We start from the raw sequence: 22924 nt of genomic DNA, 5'->3' as shown, positions 1-22924 counted from the left end.
CTAGTCCTTTTGTGTTTTTTGTTGTTGTTGCTTTCTCTTATATTATTTTATTGTTTTAATTCAATGTTTTATCATATTTCTAAATGTAATTTGCTTGTGCATCATTTCTGGACATGGTTGCTTTTATTTATTATTGCCATCAACCATTGCAACTATCTTCATCAAAGTGAGAAATGTTTTGTCAATATTTGTAACAATTATACCATGAATGTATGAATGTACTGTTTTTGTATTTTTTAATTGTTATTATTATTTTTCTTTTGCTAATTAAAAAAAAAGTTCTTATATTTGTATTCTTATATTCAACATAATGTTTTGTATTTTTCCAATCAATATAGTTAAAAAACACTTAGTTTTTTAATGATTGGGTTTAAACACCACACTCATATTAATAACTATAACATTGGATAATATCAAGTATAAAAAACAAGTAAATTAAGAAATTTAAAAGAAAACGAACAATTCTGCTAGCCAATTAATAATAAAAACAGGGTACAGAGGCAAAATGATCAAATTAAATAACATTTACAAAGTCCTTATAAGACTTTACAGTTTTTACACTTTTTTTTACTATAAACATTTTGTAATAGTAAATCAACAATTTAATAAAATTCTGCAAATTAGTTAAATATAATATTTACTGATTAAAATAAACCAATTGCCTATAAATTCTAAGTTTTGTTTGTCATGAAAAAAGTAACAAATTATATTGGACAAGGGAAAATCAATGTTAAACTTATATTTTGATGTTAAAAAACTCAGATAAATCTGACCAAAACACTTTAACATGGGCATTTGACAAAAAGATGTTCAATCGATTCAATATTTTAGTTACAAAAGACACAATTACAATCGCTAGTTACTATTTTTATTAATGCATATTGATGACATATACAAAACAATGCCAGATGTGTAGACATATGAAAAGCATAACAGTTATATAAAAGTACAAAATCTCAATAGGTAAAACTAAATAAAATAAACAAAGAAAGAAAAGAATTAGAAATAATGTTAGGCCTTGCTAACTCACAATAATTTATCACAATAATAACTTATTCACAACTTTAACGGTTTTTTCCTTAATGGTATTTATATAAATATCTAGTTCTTTAAGTACCACTGAGAAAGACGTTTCTGACTGCTAAATGTAGAAAGGATGATATGAAACTTGGTAAGTATCAACTTAATTACTAGCTAGTTACTGGAGTTACCGGAGGTCGGAGCCAGCTCCAACACTTGAGTTACTGTGGGACGGAGGCAAAACAATGATGTAATAACACATGGATGGGCGGTTGGAGATCTGCGTTTTCCAAACTGGAAAGCGACCAATGGCGGGATTTGGCTCATACTATTATTTGCAGTACTAGGGGGGTTCACGGGGTGTGCAGACACTCTGTCCCCTTTTTATTGCCTTAAGGAGCATTTTTGTTTTTCTGTAATTAAATATAAATACCACTGAGCATATATGTGTATGGTAAATTAAGACATATACTATAACTGGCGTACTTTTCCCCTTATCACAACAACTCTGCACTCTCATAATTTACAATACGATAATGGTATACTCCCCGCAGAAATTCAATCGGCTCTCGGGGTTCAGAAAGATGTAGGTACTCTCACTTTTCTTTCTCCAAGACGTTTCGCCGCTGAAAACTTTTATACGGTACATTACAATCAAGTTTCAATCCTTACCAGTTTCCGGACATCGCCGCAGTGTTATTGGGGTGAGTGTAAAATATGAACAATGAATGCACGCAACTCATTGACAGTTTAGTTATGCACAATTTTCATTGACATGATTAGTCATATAATTATCACTCACTCTTGATGTGTTAGAGATCCAAAATAATAACTTTGGTATTATTTTTTAACCTAACAAGAGTTTCCAAACTGTTGAATGTAGTTTTCTTATTAAATAAATATTAAAATAAACTCAATAATGGATCGTAAACCTTACACATTAAACCATTCACACTCATACTATAGTATGTTGTTTAAAATGTTCGAAAACAAGGCATATAAAATGTGATTACTAATTCTTGCACTTACGTATCAGGGTGTATTTGTTCTAGTGAGTCGTTTTATCATATTCACTAGATTGGTCTAAACGATTCGTTCAGTATCAGGACTACATTAGTGATCTTAACTACTATATCTTGAGGCGGATTTGTGGTCGCAGGAAGCTGAACTGTGCTTTTGCACAATTTGTGACAACGTTTATGTATGTAGGAGTCCTCATGGATGACATAATTTAAACATTTATGAATCATTTCCATTGAAAAGAATTGTTCAAATGAACCGATTCGCTGCAGCGAGTCAACATCCCCGTCATGAATCAGTTCCGGGCGATGATGAGCACTTTTACTGCTGGATGTCAAGAGTTGCAGCCGAACAAGGCTTTGAAAATTAACGTGCAGTCTTGTTAAAAGTAGAGCCCAAGGGCGAATGTGGAGTGAAGGTTTACCACACACATTCTGAGTGAGTGATGTGTCCTCGACTGCAGCTATGCTCACTCAAGTAACAAAATAGCTGCTCAGAAGTATGAAGTGACAGGTGCTTCCTATCTGTTTCACTTTACTGTCTCTTTTACACTATTTTTATATTTCACTGACCACTGAGGGTGAATAGAGCATATTTTGCTAACTAAGAAAGTCAGGAACTTCCTCTGTTGCTGCTTTATTAGCTATCATATAACAAAGCAAAGTGTTTCATTTTGCCATACACTAGATATATATCTAGATATAGGCTACTACTACTCTTTTGTTATGACCCGGTTCCACTGAAAAGGGGTTTGCTTAGACTTCAAATACGTTTTTGTTTTTGCCTGTTAGCTGATAGCCTGCACATCATCAATCCATGTCTGTTTAAAGGGACACAAAACAACCTACAACATTCAGTCAAACATTAACTGCATTACTCTGTTGTGAATTACACTACTGGTCAAAAGTTTGGGGTCAGTTTTTTTGAAGATTTTTTTTTTCAACAAAGAGGCATTTATTAAATGTAAAAAAAAGGTTAAATTGTTACATATTTATAAAAATAAAATAAAAAGCTGCTTTACTAATACCATTAATAATAATAATAATAATAATAATAATAATAATAATAATAATAGAGGGATTTCTGAAGGATCTTGTGACTCCAAGACTGGAGTAATGAAGCTAAAAATACATCTTTAAAATCACGGAAAGAAATTATTAAATTATATTATAAACTTGGACAGTTTGGTTACAGTGCATTAACATTTCACAATTTTACAATTTTTACTAAAGCTAGGCGTTAAGACAAAAATGCAACTATTTCCAAATATTGAACGATAATGATATATACTTCGATATAAGTTGTTAATGCTTCCAGATTTAAAAGAGTATCGCAACAATCACTGAAGCCCCAAAAATTCGAGGATATATTAAATAGCATAACATTTTCACCCGATAAATTTTCGGTGGCTGAAAATTTGGTACATCTCTAATATCAACACACTTTAGATTCTCATTGTTGCACATTTCTGCTGATTTGCTCTTAGATCAATATCAAAAGTCCAGAGCTTATCATTGTTATTGACATCAATTTTATTGGGATTTGATATAATATCATTTATCGGCCCAGCCCTAATTTGTCCCGTATTTTTGATAAAATAAATGCAGCCTTGTTGAGCAGGATAAGCTTATAACAGAAAATCGTACTGACCTCAAACTTTTAATCAGTAGTTTTTTCATTTATGTTTTACTGAAGAGCGGGGTTTTCGCACGCGCGGGGTGTTGTTGTCGCGCGCGTACTGAAGAGCGGGGTTTTTGCGCGCTGATCAGCTGTGTTGTCGCGCGCGCACTGTAAAGCAGGTGAGGGGGGGTTGATCGCGTGTACTCAAGATCTGTGTTGTCGTGCGCCTACTTAAGGGCGGTACGGAGGGTGTGTCGCGTCGCGGGGGCACTTTTGATCATTTTGGAAGGGCACTTTCTATCCAAGACTAAAAAGGGCATGTGCACTGCACAGATTGAGCCCTATGTGTGCACGTGCCTGGTTGCAATCAGAATTATTAGCCCCTCTTGGATTTTTTCCCAGGCCTAAGAATATTTGGATAAATGCATTCAGTTAATAAAGACTCTCAGCAGCCCAAACATTGTCCAATCTCTAGTTTAGAATTAGTGCTGATGTCAGTTTGTGGAAATCATCCTCCACAGTGTTGGGAAATGTGGGGTCTGTCTGGATGTCATAACACAGTCTGAGTCAACGGCTTCACTGGTCTCTGTCTCCAGCGGTTGTGCTTTGTGGATTTCCAGTATGACCGCTGCTTCATGCCACAAGTCAAATTCCAATTTTAGATAGTCAGCAGAGAGTAGAGGTCTATCAGCAGAGGAACATTTCTGGGGACCGTTACCGATTACTGAAGATTAGCATGTAATGTGTGTATTCTTCAAATGCTCCAGAGCAAAGTCTTCTCAAAGCATACACACATCCTCAGCCACAGACTAGCCACTAGGTCCTAAGCCAGTTAGTTTGCAGACCATGTAAAGCGCCACAGTGTCTCTCTCAGTGAAAGTTGACAGTCTGACTGCCTCGAGGCTCCAGCGGATAAAATGAGAGGATTAGAGAGAGAATCTGAGTCATTTTAGCCTCTCAGAGTGATCTCTAAAACCTTCCTTAAAAAGATTGGGTAATTCTTTGTGGTGATTCATTTTGGAAAGAGATTGAATCAGCTAATTGTTTAAAAAGGCACATTCACTACCGGTCAGTAGTTTGGGGTCAGTTTATTTTGTTTTTCATGTTTTTTTTTTTAAGAAAATTATTCTGTTCATCAAGGTGGCATTTATTATATGTACAAAAAATTTTGTTAAATATTTAATAACATTTTAAATAACTGCTTTCTTATTGTGTGCAGTTTCAAATGAAATGATTACCCCAGTCATTATTGCTTTTATTACTATTATCATTAATAATATGATCAATAACAATAATAATTAATATTAGAGTGAAGGATCACTTGACTCTGAAGACTGGATCAATGAAGCTGAAAATTCATAATTAAAATCACAAATAAATTATTAAATTACATTATAAACTACATTTGAACAATGAATTTATAGTTTATAGTCATACTGACCCCAAACTTTTGACCGGTAGTGTATATACTAGTTGGAATAGGCGTCAGTGTATAAACAAGTGGTCTGGTTTATTGTGTGATTTCTCAATAGTTGATGGGCTGATAGTGGGGCATGACATATATAGCCTGTGTATACACACACAAGCCATGCAGACTATGATGTTCACTGTAACGTTGTTCCCTTTGACCCACATAACGGTTCATGTGGTTTGCTTAGCCTATGGCCTCATTGAAATCAGCTAAAATCTTATGGAATTCCAATTACAGTTTTAAAATGGAAAATGCAAAGACATAAAGTTAAATTAAAATTTTAATTAGAAATAGATTATAGAGAATAAAAACTGTGACTCATTTTAGAGTTTTTATGACTACAACCAACTACAGTATATATGAAGTTTATTATGGAGCTATTCATTCATTCATTTTCTTTTCGGCTTAGTCCTTTTATTAACCAGCGGTCGCCACAGATGAATGAACCGCCAACTTATCCCGCATATGTTTTAAGCAGCTGATGCCCTACCAGCTACAACCCATCACTGGGAAACACCCAAACACTCTTGCATTTATACACATTCACTACAGACAATTTAGCTTATTCATTTCACCTGTGTCTTTGGACTGTGGCGGAAACCGGAGCACCCAGAGGAAACCCATGCGAACACGGGGAGAACATGCAAACTCCACATGAAAATGCCAACTGACCCAGCCAGGGTTTAAACCAGCGACATTCTTGCTGTGAGGTGATCCGGCTACCCACTGTGCCACCCTGACACCTCAGAAATTATTGATAACCGTTAAACATTTCTATATTTTATGCAGGGTTCCCACACTTTTTGTAATTATTTGAAAGTACTTGAATTTCAGACATATGGATTTGAGGCCTGGAAAGTACTTAAAAGCAAACACCGGTCCTTGAAAGTGCTTGAATTAAATTTGAAAACAAACAAAAAAATGTTGTTAATTCAACAACTGTGCTGTGCTGCTATCAAAAACAGAATGGAAAAAACAAGAAATTCTTCATTTAAAAAATGTTACATTTAAATATTGTACAATAACACTGACAAAAAATGCACATTTGATCAATATTTCAGAAACCGCATTTGATCATTTCCAGTTTTGAATTCAACCAATTTTATTACATGACTGTTTAAAATGGTCTAAATCTTTGAAATGACTCTGGCATTTTTATTGTAAATATTAGGTGTAAATGTAATGTTAGGTACAGTATAAATGCTTTAATGGTGCTACACTGAGGTATAAATAACAAAGGTGCTTGATATAAAAATGAATGGTGCTTTTTATTTCCTTGAAAGTGCTTGAATCTGGGGTCCCTGAAAGTGTGAGAACATTTGGCATGCTCAGCTAATATGATCACTCATAAAAGCACTTTAAAATGTTTATTATTATCTCTGAATGACACTTTTAGCCCATGAGAGGTGTCCACCCACATATGTTTAAAAAATACAGCTTCCTTTTGGAAGTTTGCACTTTTAGAACGTGACCAAGCTTTTCCCTTTTCCACACACACGCTTTTAAATCTCCAGTTTTTTTTTCCTGAGGAATTTGAGTTGGCTCTTTTAGCCTCTCCCTACAAACTGCCCTCCCAAGATAAACAGCGAAGTTCATCCAGTCCTCCACCCTTCCCAAAGGGCCTTGTTTCTCTCCAGCACGTGAGAGAGAATCTGGCCTCTTCTCCTGGATGGCACTTAACTGAAAGTACATTAACCCCTGATCTCCCTCTCTCTCTGGCCATTGATTAGCTCAGGTGCTCTTCTTGTGGTGTAACCTTTACAAATCTGTGGTATTGACTTTCCTGGCCTCTTTTGAAAAGGGTAACCTTTTTTTCTGAGCGCTTGTGTTAAAGCAGACACTGCTTTCAGTGTTCTGCCTACTAGTGCTGCACTATATTGCAAAAATCTGACATTGCTATACTTTGTTTGACTGCGATATGTAATGCGATGTGAATATAATTTCACTAGACGACTTAAATCGGTCTATTTACAAATATTTTATTCACTTAGATCCACTGAGATGATCAAGTATTTTTCTATGCAGTGGATCTGCATAAATTATAATACATTACAAGCAAAATAAACAGTAAGTAAACAGTGCTTTATGGTTTTCTGGGGAGTGTAATAATATTCAAGTACAGAAATTAAACAATCAAATGTAAAATAGCATGGTCACCATTGTGTAAAAAATAAAACAAATATATATTTAATAATATCTTTATCTTTTAATGTATAATAAATAATTAATCCTGCACTCATGTGACTATTGCAGATACAGTAAATACATTGCGATGTCGATATTCAAACGTTATATTGTTCAGCCCTACTGCCTACTTGTAATCAAGCATTCTCTGAATCGCTGCACAGAATTCAGCAGAAAACCATGCAGGTTTCAGCATAATTGGGAGTTACATACATGCCCCGCCCTTTGTTTAAAACCACTCCACAGAACTTCAAGATCACTTTAAAGGCAAATATGCTCACTCAGCACCTGCATATTTGCAGATATTTATAGCACCCAAGCACGCACAAGTATTATCTTCTTAAATACTACCCGTCAAGCTCACATCTTTATAACATAATTAAAATAACATACATTTTAACTAGTAATTGTAATGGGATTACAGAAAACTATGAACTGTGATTGTGATTTTATTATTTAGAAGTCATTCTAGTTAATACAAACATTCATAATAGCATGTGTTTACCATATGGTATAAATAGAGTCATTGAGCCCTATCATACACCCTGCGCAATAAGGCGCAAGACATGTTTGGCGCGGTTTGTTGCTATTTTTTGACCAGCGCAACCCTAATTTTCATGTTTTCCACCACATTGTTTAAATAGCAAATCCATTTGTGCCACTTTGTGGACTCATGGCTGTTCAGGTCTAAAAAGGAGGTGTGTTAAGGCTGATTTATACTTCTGCGTCAAACACCGGCGTATGCTACGGCGCTGACGCATAGCCCTTCGCCGTGGCCGTGGCCATCACTGACGTGCACCTCTCAAAAAATTTAACTACACGTCGCAACGACGCGTAGCGTAAGCTCTGTGATTGGTCGGCTTGGTAGCGCTGCCGAGTCTGGGTGGGATCGAGAGCCGTGCGAATGGCGCGAGCGATTTTTTACAAGTGTGGAGTCCCGTGAAGGAACTCCGGATGGAAAGTTTTGTTTTGTGTTTACCTCATAGTTAAAGTTGTTGCACGTCCGCCGGTTCCTGCCACAAAATGAGCGAGTTTCAGCCACTTGTACATCCCGAAAGTGTCCAGGAAAAGCAAAAAAGCAGTGAAGAAACTCGACACAGAGGAACATAAACACCTCACTGCCAGCTAGCGTTTCGGAAGTGTTTTTGCAGACCGACAGAGACAGCGCGCAGAAGTATAAATGCACAGCCACGCGCGTTGCATGCGCCGTGGGTTATGCCGGTCACTTGACGCAGAAGTATAAATAAGGCTTTAAGGTGCATTGTTGGTACGTTGCTACTTTGAAAAACTGAAATAGACTGCCAAATGACCAACTTAAACCTGGTCTAAAGTCCAGCGTAGAGCACATTAGTTATGCGCCTATACAGTTGCAAAAAGACACACAGGATGTACAGCAATACACAAATATCTTTACATATGAAAAAATAAAGGATGAAAATGTTACATAGTTATTTCCACATAAATATAAAAAAATCACTGGTTTCATGCCTTCTTCATGTCGGGGGGCTTTTTTTTATATTATTCATGACAATTTGCTTTTTTATAATGTTATTATTATTAGAAGTATTATTTATTATATGCATGTTTATATTTGTCTACCTGTCAGGTTTTGGAGACGTCTGCATCACCATATGGGGCATAACAATAGGACATGGGTTAGGATATAGCTCAGTTTTTTGACCACACTTCATTATTATTGTGCATTTATTGGTTTGCTGGAAATTAGAACTGAATTTTAGAAATAGTTTTGAAACAAATATTTGCGCTTAACAAATTAAATTAAATATGTAGATTAATGGATGTCTTCAGTGGACTGTGTATAACACAATTTCCTTAAAGCGAAGGAGTAAAGTAAAGAGTGAAAGTACAGTAAAGTGAAAGTAAAGAGGCAGAATAGAGGAGGCTCATTCTTTATCCTCGCGCTGCAGATGGTCTGTTTAACTGTTTTTTCACGAGTGAAGCATTCAGTTATTCCACTTACAAAGTCCGCCATGTAAATAACAAATGTGCTATGGCACAACACAACTGATGCTTGAAGGGAATGAGAGATGACACTCTTAAAGGGTTAATGCTCAAAACACACCCATAACTCATTAAGAGAGTAAGCGCAACGCTGTTAGGCATGCACCAGGGCGCAAACTATATTTTTTCATCCTTAAATAGCAAAAGTGGATTCAGACATCCCCTTAATGCTTTTGTGCCATGTGCTTTAGACTTTGCGCCTAGATCGTTAAAAAGAGCCCTTTAATTTAATGCACAACATGCCAAATAAGTTTTACATGGTTTCTGTTTCTCTCCTGGTTTCTGATAAGAATGTAACCCATCCACATGCAAATTTGATCCGTTTGCGCAAATATGACAGTAAAGTATGTATACAGCTTATGACAGGCAACCTGACTGTGGCTTTATTTGAATTGAGTCATTTTTATCACTGTCTTAACTAATCAGTCAGTCAGGCATATTAAGTGCACATATATATTTGTTCAAAGAGAGGTGTGTGCATGCGTGTGTGTGTGTGTTTTTGTGATTATTTAGAGGTGCTGTGAAAGCTCATTTGGACATTTCTGTGTGTAATAGGAGTTGTAAAAGGAGATACATTTATACGAGTCTGGCCCGGCGTCTGTGTGTGTGTGTGTCGCTCAGAGCCTGCAGCATGATCTTCAGTATGAAAGATGGGCAGCAGAAGTAATCCTGCACTGCTTCATAATCCTCTCTTTCAGACACTGCCATTCTTCAGCAGCTCAGATGAGCACCCAAACAGATCAGTGCTGACAGCATTACCAGTGTGACACTCTGGCCAGCTGGGCTCTTCAACATTAGCATTGATCCTGCAGTGTAAGCAAAACAGTGTCAGGAACTTGGGTGAAGTTACGACGTGAAGGTTAAAGATCAGAGGTCTTCATACCTGCTCAGAGTTGCATATAGACAGAGATGAATATAGAACTATAAATGGAAATCTGAGAATGAATGGTCCTCTTGTCTTGATGATGGATATAAAAGTGCTGCATTTTAACAGTAGCGGACAACATGATAAACTAGTGTAGTCTATGTAAAACTGTTCCATATTAATTCAGACTGTAGGTATTATTCATTCTTAAAATGCAACCAAATTTACATATGACATATTTAATACGAAAATATGAACATTTTCTCAAAGAAGACCCTCAAAATGTAAACATTGCAACCAAAACCAAACAAAAACCAAACATATTCTTGTGGAATGCCCTATCATTAATGTAATCAGACAATGATTTATATCTGGAGAAACTTTAAATGAAATATTTTTAAATGAATCCTTCCAGCATTGCACAATTTTTATTGAAAGTAGTTTTTTTTTATCTTATATGTTATTATTTATGTATTTTATCTTATGTATTAACTATTGATGTTGATGATTTTTTATTGTTAAAATATTTTTATAATTGTAGAAAAGTGATATTTATATGTTGTAAACTCTGTTTTTTTGCCATGACATAGCCAGAGAAGCTTATATGGCAACAAACTCAAAATCTAGTCTTATCCATATGTAAATATGCTTATAAATTATAAATAAATATGCTTAAGAAAATTGAGAGTTGAGGAAAAAGGGAATTGGAGTAACAAAGTGACCGAGACCACAAGATAATTATTTTTGTTCTCTGTATACCTACAGTATCTGTTTTATTTTCAGATTTTTCTATTCCAGTAGAAGTTTGATGAAAATATTTTTTTTCATATAAAAATGGATTATGAATTTAATATATAAAATAAAAAAAATATTTAAAAAAATTAAAACTGTAAAATAAAATGAAAAGTATATATATATGATATATGTATGGAATGATAACAAATCCATGTAAAATATTGTACATTTTTCTCGATATTTGCATGAATTTATATGAAGTGAAAACACTGATAGTGCTTGTTGTCATGATCATTATCACGCTTAGCCGTAGGCCGGTATAAGATTCTGACGGTATGATAACCTTGGATAAAAATATTACGGTTTCTCGGTGTTGTGAGTTCTACTTTAAAATATGGTCTTTTGAAATGCCTGGGTAAGAAACAAAAACTTTTTACCCCTTTAAACAAAATATATTTTGTTTTGAGAAACTTTTAAAATATTTTGGAGCAGTAAACATGTCAGGTTAAATAAAATGTCAAATTAAATAAAATTTAAATAAATCAATGACTTCTGCTGTCTTCATTAGTTTTCAAAACACAGATTTAATTACAATTTAAAACGATATCTTGGATATCTTATCTGCTAATAATACTGTTGTTCCAAAAAGCCTTAAACAAAACCTAAATAAAAAAATAAAAAAAAACGTACACATACTGTAAGAATGGTATAGCAGAAAAATGTGGAGGTTTTAAAATCTTGACTTTTTCAAATCACGGTACATACCTTGAAAACGGTTATCATCCCATGCCTAATCACACTGACACTGTATTTTCATGAATTTTATCATTGTTTACGGACAGTGAAATGTTGAAACACTTTTAATTTAGTTTCATTTTCAGAAGTCAGGGGTGCACACATCTGTCTCACATCTCAATCTGCATTCTCGCTTCAGATACAGTTTGTGTTGAATTGTTGAATTGATTAAATTATGCACAGGAGTAAATCATCATTTGCATTCATATTTCAGACTTTTGGTAGCATCCGCTCCATTCCCTTTCCTCAAAACAGATGGAGCTGCAGACATTCCCATAGGGATCTGTTACCACAGCCACAGGCTCACATTCTGTGGGTATTGTGTTTATAGTGGGGCTCAGGTACACCCCTTGGCATGAGGGTGTGGGTTTCAAAGGCAGTCAAATCAAGAGGAATGTGGAAAGAATCCACACCTGGACTTGACTGTAGACATGTAGACATATTCAATATTTTGTAATGATAATGAACATGCACATTACTGATAATTTGAGCACTTTGAAATACCATTATTTATTATTTAAAGCGCACCTATTTTACCCCTTTTTCAAGATTTAATGCAAGTCTTTTGTGTCTCCAGAATGTGTCTGTAAAGTTTCAGCTCTAAACACCCATCAGATTATTTATTAGACCTTTCAGAATATTGGGTTTTCTGCTCTGAACACATTGAAGCTGTTTTTGTTGTCTGCAGCTTTAATGCTAGTTCTCCCCGCCCACTGTTCCCACATGTGCTCATTCTCCGCCTCGGCTAAGTCAGATAAACAACACAGTGACAGATATGAAGGGCTCTATTTTGACGATCCTTGCTCAAAGTGCAAAGCGCAGGGCGCAAGCGCATTAGGGGCCTGTCAGAATCCACTTTTGCTATATAAGGACGGAAAAGTCCGCTTTGCGCCGTGGCGCATGATCTAAAAGGGTTGAGCTTATTTTATTAATGAGTTATAGGTGTGTTTTGAGAATAAACCTATCAGAGTCTCATCTCCCATTCCCTTTAAAAGCCAGTTGAGTCGTGCCATAGCGCATTTGCTATTTACTTGACGACTTTGTAGGTGGAAAAACTGAGCATTTCACTAGCAAGAAAACAGTTAAACAGAGCATCTACAGCGTGAGAATAAGAGATGAGGCCTCTCATTATCTACTTTCACTTTCGCTCTCGTGGATAGGGAAACCTTGTACCCACAGACATCCATTAGCCTATAAACAATTAATTTAGTTTGTTAAGCGCAAATATTTGTTTCAAAACTATTTCGAAATTCAATTCTAATTTCTAGCAAACGAATAAATGAACAATAATAACGAAGTGTGGTCAAAAAACATTAGTTATATCCAAATACACATGCTGTGCCCCATATGGTTTCAACCTGACAGGTGGTCAAATCTAAGCTTGTTTTTAATAAAACAAATATAAATATGGATATAATAAATAATACCGCCACTTATAATGATAACATTATACAATAGGAAATAGTTATGAATAAACTGAAATAATATGTTTTGTAATATTTTAATCCTTTATATTTATAACCTATATATATTCTTATTATATCTTATATACATCCTTGATATTTTAATTCTTTTTCATATGTACAGATATTTGCGTATTGCGTATTGATCTTGTGCGTATTAAGCATTGTGTAAGTGAGGCGCACAACTAACGCGCTCTGCGCTGGACAATAGACCGGCTTTGTTCTGGTCTAATGAAAAATCTATCATAGTTTCTCAAAATGTCAACGTGCCAGCAATACACCTCAACACGCCTGCCTTTTTAGACAAGAATGCATTTGCTATTTAAACAGCGTGGCACAAAACGTCAAAACGACTCTTGCGCCAAGCTGAAGCTAGCAAACAACAATTGCGTTGCGCCTTGCCCCGGGTGTATGATAGGGCCCAAAGAAAGCAGATCTCTTGTAACATCTGTGAGAAATACTACAGTAAGAACTTTACCAATGATTAATGGATGTATTTGTTTTCGAGTTGCAGCGATGAGTTACACACAATACAACATAAACCAAAAACTGCCTTCTTTCATCTCCGCAATATTGCACGGATTAGACTATTTTTCTCACGACCTGATGCAGAGAGGCTTATCCGTGCCTTTATCACATCACGTCTTGATTTCTGTAATTCACTTTTTGGGGGTTTACTTACAAGTTCTCTCAAAAGATTACAGTATATACAGAATTTTGCTACAGGGGTTCTGACACACACATCATCATGCCACCATATTACTCTGCTTCCCTGGACTGTTTTAAGAAACGTTTTAAGACTGCCCTTTTTAGCATTGCTTTTAACTTAAGATGATCAATTTGTTAACTATTTTATTTTATTGTTCATATTCTATATCATATTCTATATTATTGTTTTATTGCATCTTTATATTGTTATGCTGTTTCTGCTTGCCTTGTATTATTAGTATTTTGCCTTGTAGCACTTTGAGTCTAAGGAAAGCCCATTACAAATAAAATGTATCATTATTTTTATTATTAATAATGTGTTGTTACAAAGTTCACGCACGCACACACACTCACAACGGATGCATTTAACAGAATTTGTATCCTATTTTAACGTCAGGAATATAAAAAAGAGACTTATTGTGTTTATATCACCCCAATACGACTGTGGACACACTATACCTACACACAGTTCTAACTTCTGTCCAAATAGCTTCCAAAAGAGGATTTTCATCGTAGGTGCTCTTTAAAGTATTCCAAGTGTATAAAGTCCTCAAATACTTTCTTAGTTAATAATTATTATTTTTTTTTTTTAAGATTTATTAAATGGGGTGGATTTTTATTTATTTTTTTACTAAAATTAACACTGTAACTAATCTGGCTTTTGTAGACTGTAGATTTTAATCCATTTACTAACATTTATAGTGAGACTTTATTGTATAAAGTTACCATATTGTGCTTTATAATTCCTTTGTACCTTAATTTGGTTGAAACATATACCTGTTAAAGGAATCTTTTTTAAAGTTTACGTCAATATCGTGATAATCCCATATACTAAATATTAAAAGATAAAAGCTTCAACAATTAATCGCACTAAAAAAAACATTTAATCCGGCCATAAGCCTACTTGACTGATTGAATGAATAGACCTGGAGAGGAGAATCTCTTTAGGTCAGACTAGTTTATTTGTTGTGCATCTGGATGGCAGATGTTATCTGTGTTTCAGGAGAACATTCACCTTCACCACAAAGGTGGTCTGCCAAACCAGACTTTATCCAACCACTCCTTAGATAATCCAGTTAATCCTACTTAAAACGCAGAGGCGGAGTCTCTGAAGTGAGTTTGAAACTGGTGTGTCAGTGAAATGAAGTGTTGCTTCATAACTTTCATTCCTTTCTGTCCCTCTGAGCTGGACTTCATCCACTCCCTGCTTTTACGGGATTTTACGAGATGAACTTGTGTTTTGAGGGCGACGCTCAACCAAAACTCATACTCGGAGAGCCGAGAAACCACAGACTCTTCTTCCAAGAAGAATGCAGTTTCCAAGAACAGAAACAGTCATACTGAATGAGTCTCTCTCAGGTAATTCTTTGGAAGTCTTCCTGAAATTGTACAAGCAGATGACGGGATTTCCTTATGGCCACCACTGCCTGTCTTTCAGTGTTCTGCTGGACTCTATTTACTTTGATGAAGCCGACAGACACTCTTATATCACTTCCTTTAGGTGGAACGTGGGAAAAGATTATTTAAAGGTGTTTTGGGAAATGACCATCACAAATATCTCCAGCCGGAATCCAAAGCTTCAATCGGAAAACCACTTGAGGCCAAGAATAGGCAAAGGATTTGTGGTGTAAATAAGGCACCAACACAACATACTGTGGTGCATGAATGAATTGATTTGGTCATGTATCCGTTGGGAAGTGTTGTTCTTCCTGCTTGTATTTCTCCAGTCTGGCTCTTCCTGAAAGAGCAGACTGTGGGAGGAGCCAAATAGAGAAGAGGGAGGAGGAAAGTGGTATTTGAGTTGCCGTCTCAGTCGCACTCACACACACACACACTCGCACAGATACATTCACTGGAGCGCCGACTCTCTGCTGAGCTCCATTCTTTAAAAGGCTCTACAGCTTGAGAGCTTCATCCTGCTCTCGGAAATCACTTGTCCTGGTAAGTTAAACAACCCTCAGCAGAGATGATCCAATTGATTTATAGACTAGTAATGGATTATTTTCAAGCTTTCTGCAGTTAGTTTTGTGTTGTCTGTGTCTGTGTGAGGGATTTGTTGAACACAGGATTTTGGTTAGTTTTTTAAATCATTTTATCTCATTTACTTTTCTTTTTTCACCACTGTAATTGCAAGAACAGTGAAGCTCATGTATAACTCATGTCCTCTCATTTCATCATTCATTTATAAAGGATGTGAGTCTCTAGTTAGTCTAATTTGAGCGTGCTGGGACTGGACTGATTGCCTTGTAGGACGTAATGGTTGTTTATATGGGATGGTGTGAGTGTAGGGTGATTGAGTTCAGGTTTTGAGACATTAAATATAGATAAACTTCAGGTATTTTCCCATCTCATTTGGAGTTTTTATTTTTATTACTTGCTTTAAAACGGTGGATGGCTGTCACTTTGTATTTATGAGCTCTGTTGTTTGGTTGTGTTTCTGTTTTTTTTTTTTTTTTTTTTGATGAAAGTTGTTTTGTGCCATTCATTTGTTATACAGTAGATGACGATATCAATTAGTTGAGAAGATGATTTTCCTTTTATGGCTTATAGTTGTAATTTTTTAGGTTAGATCTTTTCAAACCAATGTTTATTTTTAATTATAGTTGTTTTTTTATATAAAATACCTTAAAACTGGTTTAAAAAGTCTCAGAAAGACGTCTTACTTCAGACGTTAAATTATATTTTATCAAAATAAATAATGCAATATTAGTTAAATACTGTATTTTTAAATGCTACAAGTAAACATAGGCAAAGCTATTTCCAATAAAATGTTCATGTTTTGGGTGATAACCATTAAATTATATTAGTAAAATAAAATACTCTAATAAAGAAAAATAAAATGGTTTTAAATGGTTTTGGCATCACAGCAATATAATTCAAATATTTTATTTGTATAGTGATAAGTAGAGCCAGACATCTGTGGACATTTTTTGCTGTTTCTGTAAAGAATTTTGTAAAAAATCAGCGGATTTATGCAGAATTATAACTAAAAACTTAATATATGAAATTAAAAATAATAGTTTTTAAACTTTTATTTAATGTTTACAATGCAAATCCAATTAAATCCACTTATTTGGTAAACAAAGCAAGTCTCTCATATAATATACCTACTAAAAGACAGAAATTATTACTTTATAAACTGTATTGTAAATAAATCATAGGAATATTTTCATATTAGCCAATAATAATACTATAATTATTATAAAAAATTGAATAAATATAAATTTGCACACAAGTAAATAAATAGGGATATCCAGATCTGATCAGGTGATCAGAAATCGGGGCCGATCATGCAATTTCAGACTCAATCGGAATCAGACGTTACCTCCCACATCACTTTGTTGCAGAGACTCTATTGGTTAAATGCCGGCAAAGTTGAAGACGGAAGCAGCTTAAATAGGAAAGCAGGAGTATGTCTGCGGTCTGGAGGTTTTATAAATTGAATAATATTCAATGACCACAACATTGCCATAGCAACACGAGAGATATGTAAACTTGGTATTTTTTTTATATGTACTGTTGCACTAAAGTCCAAAAGTAAAGAATTGATGTTATTTATTGTTGTTGAGTTATTGAATATTAAAATAAGTTGAATTAAATTAAAAATAGGGAAAATCTTGGATCTGTTTCTTTGCTCTACTTTATTATTTTCGTGTATTGTAGAAGTATCAGATCAGGTTTTGGTACCGGTAGATACTCAAAATCAAATGACTCAGACTCGAGGGTAAAAAAACCTGATTGGGAAATCCCTATAAATAAATAGGCTCAATGATGGGCTAAAAATCTGTGGAAATGTTTTTGCGTGTGCAGATTTCATGTGAGCCTAATGATAACTAATTATTACATCTGTTAATGAAATTATTTGTTTTTAAGAGTGTAACTTGCACTAAATGACAGTTAATCATAAAAAAACAACAACAAAAAAAACGTGCTAACCTCTATGAAATATCTGCATCCCTGGCATGAACGTCAACAATGTGTCAAACTAAAAGCAATTGAGAAATGAGGAACTGAGTCAGTGCATGTAATAACAACTGTGAGGTATTTCTGTGTCATATTGTCTGCAGGTCAAGATCCCTATCTCTCTCCCTCTCTGAGATCCATTAACTCCAACATTCCTGGCTTAGTTATTGGTCAAACTGGGTTAATAGGTGACCCCTGCTGTATACGTTTGCAGACCATGTTTGGGTTGTGCGCTAGTTAACGTAAACGCAGATACTAGCTGTTTGTTGTTCCTTTGTTTTGGCGAATGTGTGTGTTTGGGGAAACTGTGGGAAAGCGGAATTGGTAGCTGCGGTGGAAGATGGTAAAAACAACAACAGACTGCGCTGCTGACGCTAAAACCATCTCCTCTCTGTGATTACACGCTGCGTCCACACGTACAGTTAGGCTTTTGTGTGTCTGTTAGCATGCTAGTGTGTGGCAGACAGCTAGCAGGCAGTAATTCTGCGCAGGTGTGAGTGTGTTTGAAATGTGTGAGGGATATTTCTCAGTGTTAGTTTGGCAGGCCACGGGGTCAGGGTTCATTTAAAGGAGCTGGAGGACATGAATTCCTGAGATGAGGCTGACATGCACAGGGTTACCGTGGATATAATTAGAAGCTAATAGGGCCATTTGGCTTGATTAATATGACAGAGATGTCCATGTCTGTTTTTTACAGAGAATGTTGCCAAGGTGAATAAATTGGATTGAGAGTTTAAAGTGACCTCTGGCACCTCAGTGTCATGCTTCGAATGTGCAGCTGGTCTTGCAGAGCTTTATCCGGTGGAAACGGTAAATCACTAATAGTCTTGTAAGTGACAGATCGCCCAGGCCTTTGGGGTCAGATACATCTGTCTGTGCCACGTGAACGTCTTGATCTGCTGTAAAGCTCAAACCTGATCTGAAAACTCCAGGGATCTGATTTGATCTAATCTGGTTCCTCTGATTTGAAGTTTTGAAGTAATGGACGCAGGGAGATGTGGGGAATTTATGTTCTCAGGGTGGCAGATGGACTTTTAAGTCTCATCTGATTATCTTATTATAGTCAACATGAAAGATGAGTGTATTTTCTGCTTGTTTCTTGTCTCTTAGACACATAATCTTTATTATTTTAGACAACTTTTTTCTGCTAATGATGAATTGGTATTTGGAACAGGAAAATTAATCAATATAACTTAATCATAATCTGATGGCACTTCTCATTTTCTTTTTTAAATTTCTATATGAATTATATGCTTTTAGACAAAATCAATATATATTAATGTTACAGGAAAAAATTATAAATGTATATTAGTAAATAACTGTTTTCAGAGTACTAAATATTAAATGAAACATCACAAAATGTGTGTATATATTTATACAGCAGTGCTGTCTGGTATTCGAATCAGATTGCCTTACAGCCATGCGATATTCTGCAATAACAGCACTTGTACAGCCTATTCACCCTTCTTTACTACTCCGCCCACATAGAGTGACAGCAGATGAAAAAACTCACTACAGTTTGACAAATATTGCATCTGTTGGGCAACATGATGTACTTTTAAGGCTTTTTCAGGCGAGAATGTAGTTGTTGAGATTGCAACTGCCGTTCATTTATAAGGATAGTGTCTATTTTAAATATTTAAATTTCTGAGATACAGCACATCGGCATACATCAGAGCAGAGCATACATCTGCTCATACTGAGCAGAGCAAAGGCGGTGGACATTGTCCATCCACAAGATGGCGACAGATACCGCATAATAAGCCTTTAGAGGAGAAAAGATTGGTATATTTTCAAACTAATAAAATCCTTATAGACCTAATAAAATCACAACACATCAGATAAACTTATAAAAAAGAAAAAAAAACTACTTTGGTAGTTACTCAGGGGTACTAAAATTACACTGTGGCCTACACTGATAAATTGTGTTTTTTATTTATTGTTTTTGCACAATCTTCGGAGGATAATGCTGATTTAGCATGGTTTTTAAATCTGATTTACCTTAAGAAATATTTGACAAATTAATTGAATACTAGAATGTGAAAGCATTGATTATTAGTAATTGTAAACTGTCTAGAATTCTGTAGTAATTCTTGATTTATTAATAATAATATTATTAACATTATTAAAAAACAACAGAACTGTTGCCCCTAATTTTGTTGGGTAAACCATGAATGTGAGAAATGGCACTGAGGGCAACTGTATTTACATCTGTTTGGAAATCCATATGCTGAATGTAATTATTTATGGGAGATGAATGATGATAAAATCCTGAGGGCTCATTCAGACATTCTGCGTTAGTTGTTTCGTGGTCTATCTGTGGGACGTTTAGTACAATACCAGCTCTGTCTAATGATGTTGTGTTGAGAGGTCATCCCGGCCTGCTGTGGACAGAGGGTAAACAGCTGTGCTGTGTTACCACACATTGAGAAAAGAAGCCTGTTTAAAACTCTTTATAGCCAGCTGTCCTTCACCGATAGAGCTTTGTGGTAGTAACGGATGGAGGCAGTGTGAAAGGTTATCAGGCTAAAGGCTTGAGTCCTCTGGGGCGTCTTTATCGCAGTCACTGAGGTGGGCTGAGGGAGAGGTGTGACTCTGTCAATGCAGTAAAAGCCGTCAGGGAAAACCCTTGGGAATTATGCTAGTTAGCTTGTACTTACACCTAACAGCTACAGTATAGTGCAAGAGGTCAAAGATTTAAGTGAGCGGTCACACAAATGAGGTTCATCTGTAGGGCACAGCCACTCAAAATCACTTTAATATCACCGAACAAGCCATTATCAATAAATCAATAAGGAAGTGTCACATAAAAGCACTGGGGATATATAACAACATGTTGTTCAACAGTAGTTTATGACTGCTTGTCCAAAATAATCTCCTTATCAGCATTTGCCTTGAAGAATATGACTCTTTTCTACACCAGGGATGGTCACTACTTGTGTTTGATTCACACGTTCATCTTTATTTCTGCAGTGCTTTTTACAATGTCAATTGTTGTCAAAGCAGCTTTATATTAAAGAAAGAATAAAAAGACAACAATATTTCAGATTGTGGAATATTTTCAGCATATCTGTTACAGTCACCAGAGATCTAACCCTCATAGATTGCTAGAGAACATTCACTTTCACTCGCACTACAATTATGCTACTATATTAACCACAACTCCCTTCAGGCACCACACACACACACACCTGTTCCAGTTCTCTGTTAATTACAAACACACTCCTGCTGGGAGCTACTCAAGACATGGACCATATAAAGAGCACACACACTCACAAACATTTGGTGACTCTAGTTCACTGTATTGTGGCATTACAAAGTGTCATCCTATTCGTGTTTGAGCTTTACCTAGTTTTCCGTTATTGATTCTTTGCCACCTGTACCGATTACTCACCTGATTTTGACTATGTCATTGGATTACCTGTATGCTACTGTTTGTTCCTGTATTTGACTATTGCCAAAATGACTATTTTTTGTTAATAAAAGCTGCATGTGGATCCTCCTTTGTCTATTGACACACAGTTCCAATATCAGTCAGACAGCACAGCAGTGGTACACTGTAAAAGATGCTGGGTTCGATCCACTCAGTTCCTTTATGTTGTTCCAACAGAAACTGATTAATTTAACTTTTTAAACCATAATTTTTACACATTTAAGTGGATTGAACTTAAAACTATTGAGTTGCACCAAAATAAATGTGAGAGTCGTGTTGCTTCAATTAATTTTAAATATGCAGATTTAACAAACAGCAAAACTAATTTTTTGATTGTGTATTTGCTGGTTAAGATTAGGTTAAGAATAATTCAGCTTAGCTTAAAGGAACCTTCCACTTTTTCCCCTAGTCTCCTAGGGTTAAACAGTTGTTTTTTATATATAATTTTTTAGTCCATTCATCCAATCTCCATGTATCCAAAAAGTTTGAATATTCTTTAACTGTATTGTGTACTAAGACCAACTAAAAGTGAAAAGTTGCTGTTTTCTAGGTTGATATGGCTAGTAACTATACTAGCATTCAGGTGTAATATTCAAGAAACTTTGTTGTCGTACCATGGCTGCAGCAATGTAATTACAGAAGAGTCCAATTTTAAATAGGATAATTATCAAAACTATTTTTTTTTAGCAAGATGGTAATGGTTTAGTCTGATTCAATGGTATATGCTAAGCTAAAAGTGCTCGTGCTAGACCCGGAGATAAGCCAAATAGAATATGGGAAAATCTTACTGTTTTAGGTGGCTTGCAAAATGAGCCTATTTACCAAGAAAGTGGAGTGTTCCCTTAATATGAATGTCAATGTTGAGTAATATTCCACTGAAAAAAAGAAGCTACACCAACCCCTACCAAGCAAGCCAGAGGCAACAGTGGCAAGAAATCAAGCTCTTCCAATTGACGGAAGTGGAAAAAAAAACCTTGGGAGAAATCTCTGTCAGGTTACCAATCTTCTCTTACCAAGTGGAAAAGGGGCAGAACGGCAGTCTGAAAAGACGTCAGTGGGCTTGTCAATGATGAGCATTCATCGTTGACATACCTTCTCTATTTTCTTTACACAACTTCCGCTTTTGTCAGCTAAATGTCTCATATTCACATTTGGGAGAGATTCCTGAGATCCCCTGTTACTCATAGTGACGTCAGATCTACTGTGCGCAGTCCTTACCTAACACCTCTGAGGATTCACATAGACTTCCTGGAATGTTGGCATGTTAAAGGATAGCATGTAGCCTGAGGAACAGGAGTGTAACTGTCAAAGGTGATTCAGTTTTAAAGTAAATCCAGGTTGCTCGGAGAAGGAAATGATGGTTTTGACCTATTTAGAGCTGTCATTCTCCAGTAATTAAGCCTTTAACATGTCTGCATGCAGACATCATTTCACATTCAGCTTTTCTACAGTGCTTTAAAGTGATAGTTCAGCATAAAATGAAAACTCTGTCATCCTTTACTCATCCTTTACTTGTTCCAAACCAGTTTGATTTAGTTTCTACAAGGATGATATATACTGTAGAATGTTGGAAACCTTTGACAAACATAGTAGGAGAAACAAATTCTATGAAAGTCAGTGTTTCC

General features: G+C 35.6%; 1 protein-coding gene and 1 long non-coding RNA gene across 5 annotated transcripts in view; one reads left to right on the top strand and one right to left on the bottom strand.

Moving 5' to 3' along the window:
- Nucleotides 1-1606: 1606 nt before the first annotated feature.
- wu:fa11c10 overlaps nucleotides 1607-22924 on the top strand; it is a 31169-nt gene continuing 9851 nt past the window's right edge. The window contains exons 1-2 of one of the 4 annotated variants that reach the window (XM_087306966.1): nucleotides 15727-15844; nucleotides 18564-18676. The gene's annotated coding sequence lies outside the window, so the exon portion shown is untranslated. Of the gene's footprint in view, nucleotides 1725-15726; nucleotides 15845-18563; nucleotides 18696-22924 lie in introns of those variants that run through there. The other 3 variants (XM_087306967.1, XM_087306965.1, XM_087306964.1) reach the window with 3 other exon arrangements.
- LOC147831277 (uncharacterized) overlaps nucleotides 7650-22924 on the bottom strand; it is a 38319-nt gene continuing 23044 nt past the window's right edge. Inside the window, exon 3 of the long non-coding RNA XR_015523465.1 lies at nucleotides 7650-10143. This is a non-coding gene — a long non-coding RNA (uncharacterized LOC147831277). The remainder of the gene's footprint in view (nucleotides 10144-22924) is intronic.

Source organism: Danio rerio, chromosome 23 (genome assembly GCF_052040795.2).
Source record: "Danio rerio strain M-AB ecotype USA chromosome 23, GRCz13ab, whole genome shotgun sequence".
NCBI classification, from domain to species: Eukaryota; Metazoa; Chordata; class Actinopteri; order Cypriniformes; family Danionidae; genus Danio; species Danio rerio.
Note: the sequence above shows the minus strand (reverse complement) of the source record. Positions and strands in the feature narration are given on the sequence as shown.